The sequence below is a fragment of the Chanos chanos genome, chromosome 1 (genome assembly GCF_902362185.1).
Source record: "Chanos chanos chromosome 1, fChaCha1.1, whole genome shotgun sequence".
Classification (NCBI taxonomy): Eukaryota; Metazoa; Chordata; class Actinopteri; order Gonorynchiformes; family Chanidae; genus Chanos; species Chanos chanos.
This window is the reverse complement of record NC_044495.1, coordinates 10,423,056-10,436,606: the sequence shown is the minus strand read 5'-3', so window position 1 is coordinate 10,436,606 and position 13,551 is coordinate 10,423,056.

The window sequence follows — 13,551 nt, the reverse complement described above, 5'->3', positions numbered from 1 at the left end:
CCACGTGTTTGAAAATGCTAAAGCCCAGCATTTGAGACGGAGATTACCTCTTTCCAATGATGAATTTTCCCCCTTTAGGATTTTCTTGGTTTGTCCTTATGTAGCCTGGCCTCTCATCTTTGTCAACTATTATGCCACCCTGACAAAGTTGATGTGCCCGAAGAGCGCTGCTCGAAACTGTTTCATGTGATTGATGTCTCTATAACTCAAGCATAAATGACATCTCACTGTTTTTACGGATGTGACTAATTTTCAGAGGATATCAATGCCCATATACGGACGATTAGTGTAAACGCCTTTGAATGTCTCTATTGAGATTTTTGACGGTGCATAGGTATTGTTGAGATGTGGCTAAGTGCCTGGAGAGTGTATCTATTTATGCCTGCAAGATGCTGAATGTGTGTTTTTGCATGCACGTGCGAGTCTGGTGAAGCTGGTTATGGCAATTTCACAACTGACAGTCGAAACCCCATCAGGTCAGATACTTGTGTGTGAGTGTGACAGTGTGAGTGGATGTGTGAGTGCACAGAGGTTGATTGAATACTGTCAGTTTTGCAAAAAACACGTTGTGCTGATGGAAGCTCAGATGGTCTCTATGTGTGCGTGTGTGTGTGTGTGTGTGTGTGTGTGTGTGTGTGTGTGTGTGTGTGTGTGTGTGTGTGCATGTGTGTGTCTGTGTGTACATGCATGCGTGCATGTACGTGTGAGAGTGCACACTGACATTGAGTTACAGAGCAAAATGTGTGAGTAGCTCTCTGTGTAGTATGTATGTGCTCGTGTGTGGTGTGCGTATCTGTGTGTGTGCATCTGTGTGTGTGCAGGGCTAAGGTTAAGAGATATTACACAGCTGACACTTTGCTGATGGGAGGTCAGATACTGTAGAGACAGATGCTCTAACAGGACCAATAGGTGTATATTTCCAGTTGGAGTGCAGTGGACAATAAGCTTCTTGATACCATGCTCAAAGTAGCCTATATGACACTAGACCAAAAAGAACACATAAAGGCCTGCTGAAAAGTAAATTCCAAGCTCTGTCCCTCTTCAACAGATCTCCGGCTTCAGAGATTCTGTTGTTTGAAATGGTATCCTAAGTCAAAGCCAGAAAGATCTGCAACTATGGCACTATTCTAGTTTGGTGTGGGTGGCAGAAAAGAAATTAAAAATAGTGGGAAACATATGGACAAAGTGGATGGGTTGTGCTTCTGTGGTGCTTCTGTGTTTGGTGTGTGCTGTAGAAAAAAATGAGTTTGTTTCACACGGGGAAGGTCTATAATGGAAGAATAAGGTGATTTTATGCACAGAGGATGGCATTTGCTGCTGTGTCTCTCACAGACCTATAAATCCGCACTGTGAGATGAGGGTAGATGAAACAGCAAAAACATATTTCTCTGAAGATTTAATCTATATAATCACAAAAATGGCTTTGGAAACAAACCATAACACTGGACCTTATAATTTATTTGTGGATGCAGTGCTGCCCGCGAATGTGAATTTCCCGCACACTGTGCGTACTTTGGTATATTCACGGTCTGCAACTCAACTCAGAAGTCAGAAATTCCAGAATTTTTAAAATGACTCTTGAGATGAACGTATCCTGAAGAACAAGTTATAAAAGTCACTTTGAAAAGTATCAGTGAGCCTGTTGCTGTATAACTATTTTAATCCATCGAAAGGCACTAATCCAGTCACATACCTGGGCAAAACTTAGGCCAATATGACATTTTCCATCATTATGCCGTTTTTCTCACAAGACTATGGTTTTCAAACCAAAAGGACTTCTATGTAGGTCAGGTTTCTGGCTATTTGACGTTTCTGTTTCACGATTAGCATATCTCACCGTTCATGCTTATTGATCACGCATGGAGACCGGTCATCTGCTGAGTGCAGATAACTTGTTGGAGGGGCGGGGGAGTGGGAGATGACTAAGACCAGTCCACTGGCTTGATCAAAGGCTCTGATCCCCCCTCTTAACTTGGCTCACTTCATCCCTGCATCGATTGGACAGAGTAATTAAAGAAGAGCTTGCTTATGCAAATCTGTGTAAACTAAAGTGGAGACTCTTTAATTAGACTCAAATGAAATACATTGTCTAAAGAATCCTCTGGAGATTTTCACCTCTGATAACAGAGACATGCTAAGATTCAGTGGTCAGAGAAGAGAGTCTGTGAGTTACCAGTACCTCTTGTTTGTGTGGGAATCAATAGTAATTTTACTTGCTCTGGGCAAAACCTCAATGCAGAGTAAGAGAGAGAGAGAGAGAGAGAGAGAGAGAACGGTTGTTTCTAGCATCAAAGCATTTGAATGTGATTTATTAGGTAAGTGCATTTGTGCGCACTTGAATGATGCCGGAATTATCATCAACCCGATGGCTTTATATAAAGCACTTTCTCAGCGTCGTGAGAAATTTGAAAATGTTTTCAATCAGCCGCACACAAACATGGTCTACCTGTAACCCCGTTTAATAGGACCTGCACTAATCTATATTTACCACCGGCATGCTTTATTTGTTTATCCCAATAGAAAAACAAATCTAGGAAATTCCGAATGAAGTTACATCATCAACCACACATCCCTTACAACGGGGACGCATTCAGTAATAACAGTTGTAATATAAAAAAAAAAATCCTGTTTTTTGAATGATTGAGTTCATTTAATTTACCTTATTGCTGAGTGCCTACTGATCATTTTATCTGCATTAACAAACTTTAGATTTAAATTAGCACAAGATTCTGTTGTCTCTATGTGAGATATCTTTGACTATGCACCACAAAGGGCTTGTCGTATAACCATTCCTCTTGCCAGAGTATATCTGATTTATATGAGATTTATATCTTGGTGATAGAGATCCAGATTGATTTAATTAAACAATGTTCATTTTAGGACATCCTCAGCATTAATTCTCAAAGCTCATCCAAAATGACCCCATGTTTCAGACAAAAAAAGGCTTCCGTTATCAGAAACGATTTTCTCAGACTCCAGGTCTTTCGGACTATGGCATTAGTTCGCGTACAAAAAAAAGTTTCAGACAAAAGAGGTTTATTCTTCAGTTGTTACAGCATCAAAATGACATCAAACCAAAAGACATGAGGCAGTTTCAGATCTGAGAACTGATGGTGAGGCCTCAGGATGTCCCGAAACGTCTGTGGTAAAAATCGGTTCAGCTGTAGGATATGTAGTGCGTGCGGTGCATCTGGGAGCACTCATGAATGGATTTTTCCATTTTGTTTTAACACGTAATTCTTGTGTGATGTGGAGACATTTCCTCTCTCGGTGGACAGTACCTGTCTGCAGAGAAATAGTAAAACATCGCACTGGGGCAGTACAGAAAGAAACATTGTTTCACACCTGCCCAAAAAGCACTCACTTCACACATCCATGGCCCCAACATGACACATTTGCGCGGTGAGTAGAAACATATTTTCTCTCCATTCACAAGCAATTCTCTTGAGTACACTTACCATTGTAGAGCAGAAAGATGCTTCAGTAAGTCCTCATTGATGTTAGTGGACCTAGAAAATAATGGCACAGAATAAAGTCAGGTTCACTGTTCAGGTCCTTGCTAATCAGACAAGTGATCACGTCATTATCGCTGACACGGGGTAAAACTGAATTTTTAGGAATTCATATTCTTTTGTGTCTCTCTAGTTAGAATGAGCAGAGAAAGAAAGAAAGAAAGAAAGAAAGAAAGAAAGGACATTCATGAAATCTAAAATATTCCTATATCTGATATTCAGTTTTAGGCACTTTAAAATGTGTAACAGATCCCATGGGGAATCAGATCCAGATATTTTCTGCTCTGCTTCAAGGGAAATAAGAAGTGGCGGAGAACTTTAATGAAAGAGGCATGCGGTAGACAATATATAATCAATATACATAGATAAAGCCCAACAGTAATGAGTGATGAGGTGAGAAAGTGGGCAAAATGATCCCTCATTGATCTCTTTCTCACCGCACTTTATTACTTTCTGAAAAACCAATGTGAGCATGCAGACAGTTCAAGTGCATTATGTATGGAGCAAGTAACAACAGAATTGATATGTGTTGCAATGCTTTCTGCCCTTACCAGAGCATTGATCAACTCTCTCACACTCGTTTTCACAAAAACTCATTATGTTCTCACCTCTATATTGAATGCTATTTCACACCAATCCTGTCATCATCGCTCTTTTGCAATTGTATAGCATCCTGACTCACTTTTTCGGGTTTCCAATAATGGGAGGAGGGGAGTCATTTGACTTTGTAAATGATCTTCTGGAACCGACTGGAGAATAATTGCAAGTTGCCTCTTTAAACTATTCAAATCCTTTAAGAGAGATGTATTGCAGATTTTTATTTACCAGCTCTTTGATGAGGGCATTGTGTGGCATTTCAGGCTTTGAGTTTTGTGCCTGTAACGTAGTTGCACATTACATCAGACTGGTATCTCCAATTTGCAAGTATAGGAGTTTAACCTCCTAAATCCAAAAGCATATCCACCAAACGACCCGTTTCTTGTCACGGTCACGACCACGCCTCAGTGGGGGCTAATAGAATAATTGTGTCATGTTAATCGAGCTCTTAATGTCACATTGTTTTCAAACTGAAAGAAAATATTGTAATTGGCTGCTTGCCCTTCAGCTGTACTAACGATTCTGAAGAGTTCCATCAGGTGGGAAAATACTGTGGTTTTCTGTTTGAAATTCAAATAACACATGCTTTAATTAAGAGCTCACCTGTAAAGAATATCAAATAGAAGCTAATGTTTAGTTTCACCTGTTTGGACTGGAATGATGTAATTTAGTCAGTACATCAAAGTTCTAAATATGCAGTTATCAAGTGTACACACAAAAGGAAATACAATTAGATATTTTGACTTAAGACAGACAGACTCTCTCATTTGCTCTGCTGGGTTGTGCGTGTGCGTGCTATAAAATTTATGTGGCAGCACTGGTGTTCATAAACATTTGTGGTTTATTACCTACGTCATTTCAGAAAACCTACTGTCATTTTTCAACTTGTCACTTTTTTTCAGAAACTCTCTCTTTCTTTATTTGACTCTTGCTTATCGAAGGATAGGTGGCCAGTGTAAGAGAGATTCTCCTCTTACTCCTGTCTCTTCTCTGTCACGAATGCTTGTTTCCCACAAGCATTCTCTGCTACACACTCACACTATTCATTATTAATGTAGATATTCTTTCCCCCTTAAACACACAGCTCAAGACTGTAGCTCAGTGCACACCAAATCAGGATACAGAGAGCACAGCAAGGCTGAGGGGACTTATAATTTTTATCAAAATTGTAACTGTGATTTTCAATTATTAGTGCAAAGTATTGTTACTCAACCCCCCCCCCCCCCCATGCTATCAGGTCCTTTTTTATACTTCAGATATTATTCATTTGTTCCTTTAAATCATTTTAAGGCTGATGTCCACATTAAGACCACTTCTTGTGTTTTCTCGTAGGGCTTCATTCCAAAAACATCTTGAGCTTCTCACTCTGGAAGGTTCAGTGGCTCAAAATAGCCACATAAGGGAAATGTTGACTCACAGGAAGTTAACTTCATTACTATCATTGATTGTTAGGCTGTTAGAAGCAAATGTAAGCAAATGTTCTTTCATGCCACCAACATTCTCATCCTAGTATTACCTTATGGAACATTGGACTCTCTCTCTCTCCCTCTCTCTCTCTCTCTCTCTCTCTCTCTCTCTCCCCTCCCTCTCTCTGTCTCTCTGTCTCTCCCCCCTTCTGTGTGTTTGTGTGTGATCAGTTACAGAGCTTGCCCTCACGAGGTGTGACATTACAAACACACATAGATATCAGCTTGGATCTGATATCTCTCATGAGAGAAGAAGTGAGAGACTATGGCTTGAGCAGAGATGTAGAGGTTACATGTGTATATCTGACCTTTTGCTGTCAGTATGGTTTTACATGAAAGATAAAGAGTCTCCAAGGGGGAATGGCTTTTTTTCCTACGCAACCGACAGGTACATAAAAGAACAAATCTACTACTGTGAATGGGACCTTGTCTTCATCATCATCATCATCATCGTGTTCAAGGTACTGTGAAATCAAAAGCTGTCTGTCATGGATAAATAACATTGATGATTATTGAATATTCTACAATAAATCAATATGGCTATTGACTGACTGACAAGCATTTTGCGGTTGATTCCACTAATACTACATGCTGCAATCAATCTCTCATTTGTTTGAAGTGCTTTGAAAGATTTTATGGAGAATAGGACAGAAAAGTAAAGAGTCCTCTCTTTTTTTTCTGAGCATGAGTGAATGAGCCTGTGGAGGTCCTGTTCAAATAATGTCTGGGTGAACAAAACTGCTATTGTCAGTTTTGCAGCCAATCTGCTTGGTCAATATTCTGTGCTATTTACTCGACCTCTTTGTGTCTTTTCTTAGAGCAAGGAACATATTCTCTCTCTCTCTCTCTCTCTCTCTCTCTCTCTCCTCACACACACACACACACACACACACACGCACACGTACGCACACGTACGCACACGTACGCACACACACGCACACACACACACACACACACACACACACACACACACACACACACACAGCAACAGAGATTAGGGACTTAAATCAATTAGATACTGCCTCTAAGCACTCACTGATGGGAGGCACACTGAGAGGCTGAAAACGAAGGGCATTTGAAGATAATCTTTGGAAGAACAGAAAAAAGTGACACTGACTTAGTCCTTAACTTTTCCTCTTTATTCTCTTTATTTATTTATTTTCAGACAATATTTCTGCCTTGTGTGATGAAGGCTCAGAGTGTGGAAATATTAATTAAACGTTCAGTTAAAAAATAATTACACAAACAAAATTTTGTTAATTATTTTATTGAAGCACCTTGTTGATTTTCTCTACACAGTTGAATTGCGGTTTGCTGATATGACGCATTTCTGTAATTGTATTGTTTGTTGTGAACTGAGTAATGTGAGTATGACTCAGCTGCTTAGTCCACTCTATGTCAACACGATGATGACATGAATGAAGGAGGAGAAAAAAAATATTTCTCTGCTTTAATGCGGCCATATTTTATGCTCTTTGAATTTTGACTGTTATGTGCTTTAAGCACAGTTAAAAGGGACTAAATTTACACGGCTGTGTGACATCATGGCATTCATTCAGTGACACATCTCTGTTTTTTCAGAGTCTGTAACACAGGATGAGAAAAGCTTGTTAGTTTAAACATAGATATGACAGAACCATGTCATTATCTGCTTAGAGTAACAGAAACTTCACTGTTCTATTCTTGCTTATTCTCTCTTGTCAGAAATGTTGAGAGCATAAACTCTGTAACATAAGCCACATATATGTGTATACATATGTATTGGCTTATTTGGCCTAGTGCACTTAGTGCATATTCAGTAAACACTCATATTATTTCCTTTTAAGCTGTAAGAAGTTTAAGAAGTTATTAAACTTTTAGTCTTGGGGTCTTTTCTTGCTTAGGTTTAGAGTAATGAGTGCCCCTTACACACAAATAAATGTTAGGGTCAGTCTGACCCCACATTAGGAATGTAAGTCAAATAGGGTCGAAAATGTCAAATTAGAAATATTTTATTTGATTTTATTTGACCTCCTCTCCTGCCTGTTCTATTGAAACTCCCTGTCCAAACACACACATGCACAGACATACCCCCCCCCCCCCCCCACACACACACACACACACAATTTACTTCTGAGGGAAAAATCGAACACAAGCAACGTGAGGGTTAAATCTCCCAAAATAGCACTAGATTTCTTTTTTCTTTGTCAGTCTGGTGTATGAACATGAGCCGTCTACAGTACATGGTGTGGCTGATAACTTCCTTTTCACCTTGAGGACTCACATGACTGCTATGAACAAATAAGAGCCTCTTTTTAAAAGCAGACATAATAACGAAACAATTCACTGAGCTGCCTCAGGCGGTTGATCATTTTTTTGCCCCTTGTGGCCTTGTGTTGCTATTTAAAATAGACAGCACTGTCTGAGCCTCAGTAAATTCGATCTGGTTTGAAAATGACTGGCCATATAGAGGAGCCAGTGAAGATTTTAAGAGATGGTAGTGTAATTACAGTAATTAGCCATGAAGCGGGAGAGCAGTAACTGCCCAGTGCTGAGGGATGGAAATGAAAGCTCAACAGCTGTCATGTTACCATTGGAGACACAGCGGAACACACTGTATGCATTGTAGGATTTCATTTTCCTGCAACAATAAGCGTTCATAATCTGCAGTTTACAACGTTGGAGTCAACTGATTTTACCAAATAAACTCCCTCACTTAGTGTGACAAAAAAAAATATCATATTGAAACATGAAACATTGAGGCTCCATGTTTCTGAGATCCATGTCAGTTAAGTTTTAAGACATCCTTTGCAGTTAATGTTAAAATACAGTAAAATATAAATGATGGTAAAATAATTAATTTGTGATACTGCAAAATATTTTTCTTTTCTGAGATTTCCTGAGAATTACAGCCATATTGATGACAGTTACTAAGCCTATTACAAATTTGAGCATTTGGTCACCAAGAAGAGGATCCCTTTCAAGAATTTACCATCTTAACACTTCCTCATAATGTGAGGAAAGTTCAGTATTGTAGTATTTTCATAATGAAGTAAATAAACTAAGTGTTGTACAACCAAAACTGTGTGTTGTACATGTAGAATTTAGTGCAATGAATGTTTGTGTTTTTACCATATTTATCTTGCTAGCCCCCTACAAAAGACCTTAACTTTGAATGCTGATATACTCTGATTGGAATAAGGCAATAAAGGAATTTCTTTGCCTTTAAATCTCTTGGATAAAGAGAGAGAGAGAGAGGGAGAGAGATTTCTGAGATCATTGGAGAAAAAAGTGGAGCAGGAAGAAGAGGTTGATCACAAACTCACTATTTACAGAGATTATGGCAGAAGAAGGGAGTGGCAGGAAGCAGATGAAATAAGATAAAAGGAGAAAGACAAGGAAGGCAAGAGAAAGATAATCTCTCCAGAATCAGCAAGAGGATATCAAAAGAAACCTGGGCCACTCAAAGGAATTTGTGTCCAGTCATGATGATGCTGCAAGTAATGACCAACTCAGACATTAAGGAAATGATGCTGTGATGACTGCGATAATCCAGCCTTTACGTTTACGGGTTATTCAACATCACATATTTCAACAAGAGATGAAACAGAGACACACGGGGACCGCTCTGAGAAAAATGGCCTTGACTCTCTATGTTACAGTGGAGGAATGGTAGGGACTGAGAGAGAAAGAAAGAAATAAAAAAGAAAGAAAGAAAGAAAGAAAGAAAGAAAACTGTTTCAGTTAGTTACACAGAGTCAAAACTGCATAATTTTTTCACTGTAGACATACTGTCAGACATGAAGTGTTAATACCACAGACATCCCATTAAAATTCTCTATTACTATTCTTGTTTTTATTCTTTACAGCTCCATACACTATATACTATACCTAGATGACTTCCCAATGTGTTATTGATCTACACGGGTGTGAATTATGACTTCTCATAGTCTCTCTGCAAACATTTACCCCTTATTGTATAAAAGCAGAAACAAACAAATCAAAAAATAGCCAAACACCCAAACTTTCTGTAGGGTCAAAGAGAGCAAAATATCTGTGTTAAAATAAAGTGTGTTAAATTTATGCTCTCCACTCATGTGAGGTGACTCTGGAGACCCTCTTCAAGTGTGGTTTTTGTAAATGAGCTGTGATCACACTGTTTCCTGTTGCTTTGTTAGTGTGACCTAAAGGGCTGCCTTTATTTCTTTGTGTACGTGTGTGTTTGTGTGCTATTTGTGTGTATGAAAGAGAGACAGACAGAGAGAAAGAGGAGAGCAAAAACAAAAGGTAGTCAGTGTTTCAGTGTTTTCCCTTTGCACTAAAAAGGGGATCACATTTTAGTTGGCGAGGAATGCCGGTCTAAAAAAGGCCCTGAATGAGTCACACAGACTGCTGTTAACTGAGAGTGGATAGGGGCTCTTCCATCCCCACAGTTTTCATGTGTAGCATCTCAGCAGCTGAGCGTCAGAGACACAGAGGGGGAAGGGAGAGAGAGAGAGAGAGAGAGAGAGCAAAAAAAAAAAGTCAAGTGGGAGAAGCACGGAGAGAGAGAGAGAGAGAGACAGAGAGACAGAGAGAGAGAATGAGAGAGAGAATCTCATTTGATGAGTGTGGGAACCTCAGTAGAAATGACAACAGTACTGTCAATGGCTATGCACCAACACATGGATATATTTAAATATTTCTCTCTCTCTCTCACTCTCTCTCTCTCTGTCTTTGTCTTTTCACCCTGCCTCCTAGATATTCCTTACATGAATATAAGGTAACAATGTCATATTATACAGTTCTCCTCATATAGTCTTCTCTGCCTGCAGTAGCAACAAAGTTGTGCTTTTCTCAGTGCCTTTCTTCTGTTAAATTGTTCAGCAAGAAGCCGAGGACTCAATGTTTTCCCAAAATGTTTGGGAAGGTTTAAAGAAAACAATAGCATTGTTTGTTGAAATAAAATAAAATAAAATAAATATATTTCAAATATATTTCAATAATGCATATAAAGAGGATTCACAGAGAAAAAGCACGTGGTATTCTCATGCTTCATTCAGAGGTCCACACAGATCATTACTCTAAAATGCTGGCAGGTTTATGGCAACGGCATGATGTGTGCTGGTAAAATTGTTTTGTGCAGAACATATGAAACAGTACTTATACTCATCTATACTTATAATGTAGTAACATGCTCTATTTTGGTTATAACTTCTGACCATACTGTTGAATGATTTTGGTTAATAGCCCCAGTCACTATAAAACATTGGGGAACAGCCCTCGGGCCAGATCTGTCTTGCTTTAACAATAACATTTGTTAGATTCAGGATATATTTATAGCCTAATTTCCAACTAGGCAAGACATATGCTGGGTTAACACTGATCAAAACAAAAAACAGATAGTTGATTGTGGCCTGTAGGTTTTGTTGGGACCAAGCAACTGTGTCAGTCAATATGTCATCTTCGAGTCAATCTAACTAAAACTGCTCTTAATTCATACCTGTGGGCATTTCATTGATCCACTTGGCCTAGCAGCTTCCAGGTTTAATTGAAAAAGAACAGCTGAGACCTTTATGAATTTGCCACAAAAATCAATAGTAGTGGGATGCCTTCCCATGAACTGAGTCTGGGTGAGGAAACGCTGCTAAACAGGGTTAAAGTCTGAGTGTGTGCTGAGACCCTGAAAACAGTCAGATGGCGTCCGTTGTTGCTGAATAACTAGAATGCCCCGCAGACGTAATGACAAACATATTGCTGAGTGAGTTTGTAAAAGACAATTCCTGATCCTTTTGTGAATGGTTGTTATTTCAGTCTATGATTACTGAACACAGGCAACAGGTGTTGAACTATATCCTATAACCTCATTGTTGAAAGGGTGCTATTGTCATCCTGTTCGGTTGTGTTTTTTTCTGCTTTAGAGAATTTGAAAGTCAGTTTTTTAGAATCTTCCTTAGTCTTGGAATATTGTTAATTCAGCACTTATATGTGACCCTCTTTGTGCTTACAGTATTTTGGGTGTAAAGTATCTAACTGACATACAAAAATGTAGAAAATTGGTGAGAAACACCTGTGAAGGTCTGATGTTTATGACATAAGATTTAGAAGTAACATGAGGGACCTTTTGAGATTTTTTTTGTGTGTTTGTCCAGTTCTACAGAAGGAGAGGAACTGGCAAGAGCAAATGGGTCTCACAACACATGGCCCAGGGGGGTGTGTGTGTATGTGTGTTTGTGCGTGGGATAAGGAGCATAAGGACAGGATGAGTACAAAATGTGCATTTGCGTATGTCTGTGCATGCATATGTGGAGAGAGAGGGAGAGAGAGAGAGGGAGAGAGAGAGAGAGAGAGAGAGAGAGAGAGAGAGAGAGAGAGAGAGCTGTGGTGTCCTGTGAATAAGAATTTTGTATGACAGTGTGTTTTTGTGTTATTGTTGTGTGTTGGTAGTAATATGTTCCTGATAAGTGACGTTCCTTGTTGGAAAAGGAGAGTTTACTCTGTCACGACAGCATCCTGGGACCAGCAGTAAGGCAACGGAACACGCAGCCTCTTCAGACGTGGGCGGAGAAAGTTACTGACAGCCAAAAACCACACACAGCCATGGAACAGACGAGGCATTGCACAACTTGTATGAATGAGACAGTCAACAAAATGTCCTCTGTGTTTCTCTCTCTGCCTAACATGTTTTTTTCTCCCTAATAGCACTTTTTGACATTCCAGTTTTGCAATTAAGTAGTGGAGAAATTTGAATATGTTTCCAAGTTTTAGGCACTCTTTTTTTTCTTTTTTTTTGCCGGATCTGCCTGGTTGTTGGAATGACCTCTTTCACCTTTTGCACATTTCCTGAACTATGCACTGAGGCATATTACACTAAGTTCATCATATGTCACACAGTTACTGATAATATGAAACCTGTGTCAATTGCTGTGACATGTCCACTGCATTACAAGCTTTCTTTATCAACTCAACAACATAGGTTGCTTGATAGAAACAATGCAATAGAGGAGGACACACATCTGGTACTTTGTACTTTGAAGTACTTTGAACTTTTTTCTAGACTGGCTTTACAAAATGGAGAGGTTTGACCTACAGTTCAATATTCAGCTGGATTTGTAAAGAATAATTTGGGCTGTGGGTCAGTGGTGAACACCTGCTGATCACAATAACACAGTGCTATGGAGAAGACATATGAGTTGTAGTTATGACGTTGAAAAATGTAGTCTTAGATACATTAATAGTTGCATACATTACATCACATTTTGTTGTCATGTAAAGGTTGCTCATCCAAATTTTATAAACTGTATTTTTTATGCAGCTGAATGGATTTTTGCAAACGGTGAGACTGCTTTGGTAATAGCCCAACCCTGATACCCCTGATGCTCTAATGCAAAATCAGCACTATGGAAAGCGCACATGCAGGGCTTTTGAACTGGATTCAGGAGACCTGTTTTGATGACTGTTTCGTTGAAGATCCAGTGACTTTTCAGACACCGACGATTTCCTTGCGAAGGTTCATAATGTCTTTATATGTTAGTAAGGGCATACAGTCATCATTTATATACAACATCCAACTGCACCCCGTGCGTAGAGATCATGGTAAGAGGAGAAAGTATATGCTAGAGATCTTTTTGAAACAGTAGTCTACAAGGCGTATGTTACATAAAACTGTGAGCAAATATGGCCGTCTCGACAGATGTTTTTTCCTCTCCTGCCTGAAAGTGTATCACTTTTGTAGGCACGTCGTTTCGAAGCCATGAGTAGTTTGGTCGGGGTGTTGACTACGCCTTTAAACTATGCCTTTAAATGGCGAGCCTAAACTAAGTGGGGGCGGGGCTGCGCGGCGCGTGTGTGAAAATCTCGTGATTGCCCATCAGTCGCACTGAGCGAGCGGCGCTCTGTGATGTGCTGTGGCGGAGAGCCTACAGAGCGGGTAAAAACCTTCAATATCACGGCCTCATTTTCTCTTACTAGTCACCTGGACATATATGTCTCTCGTTTAGGAATGTAATACGGATTAT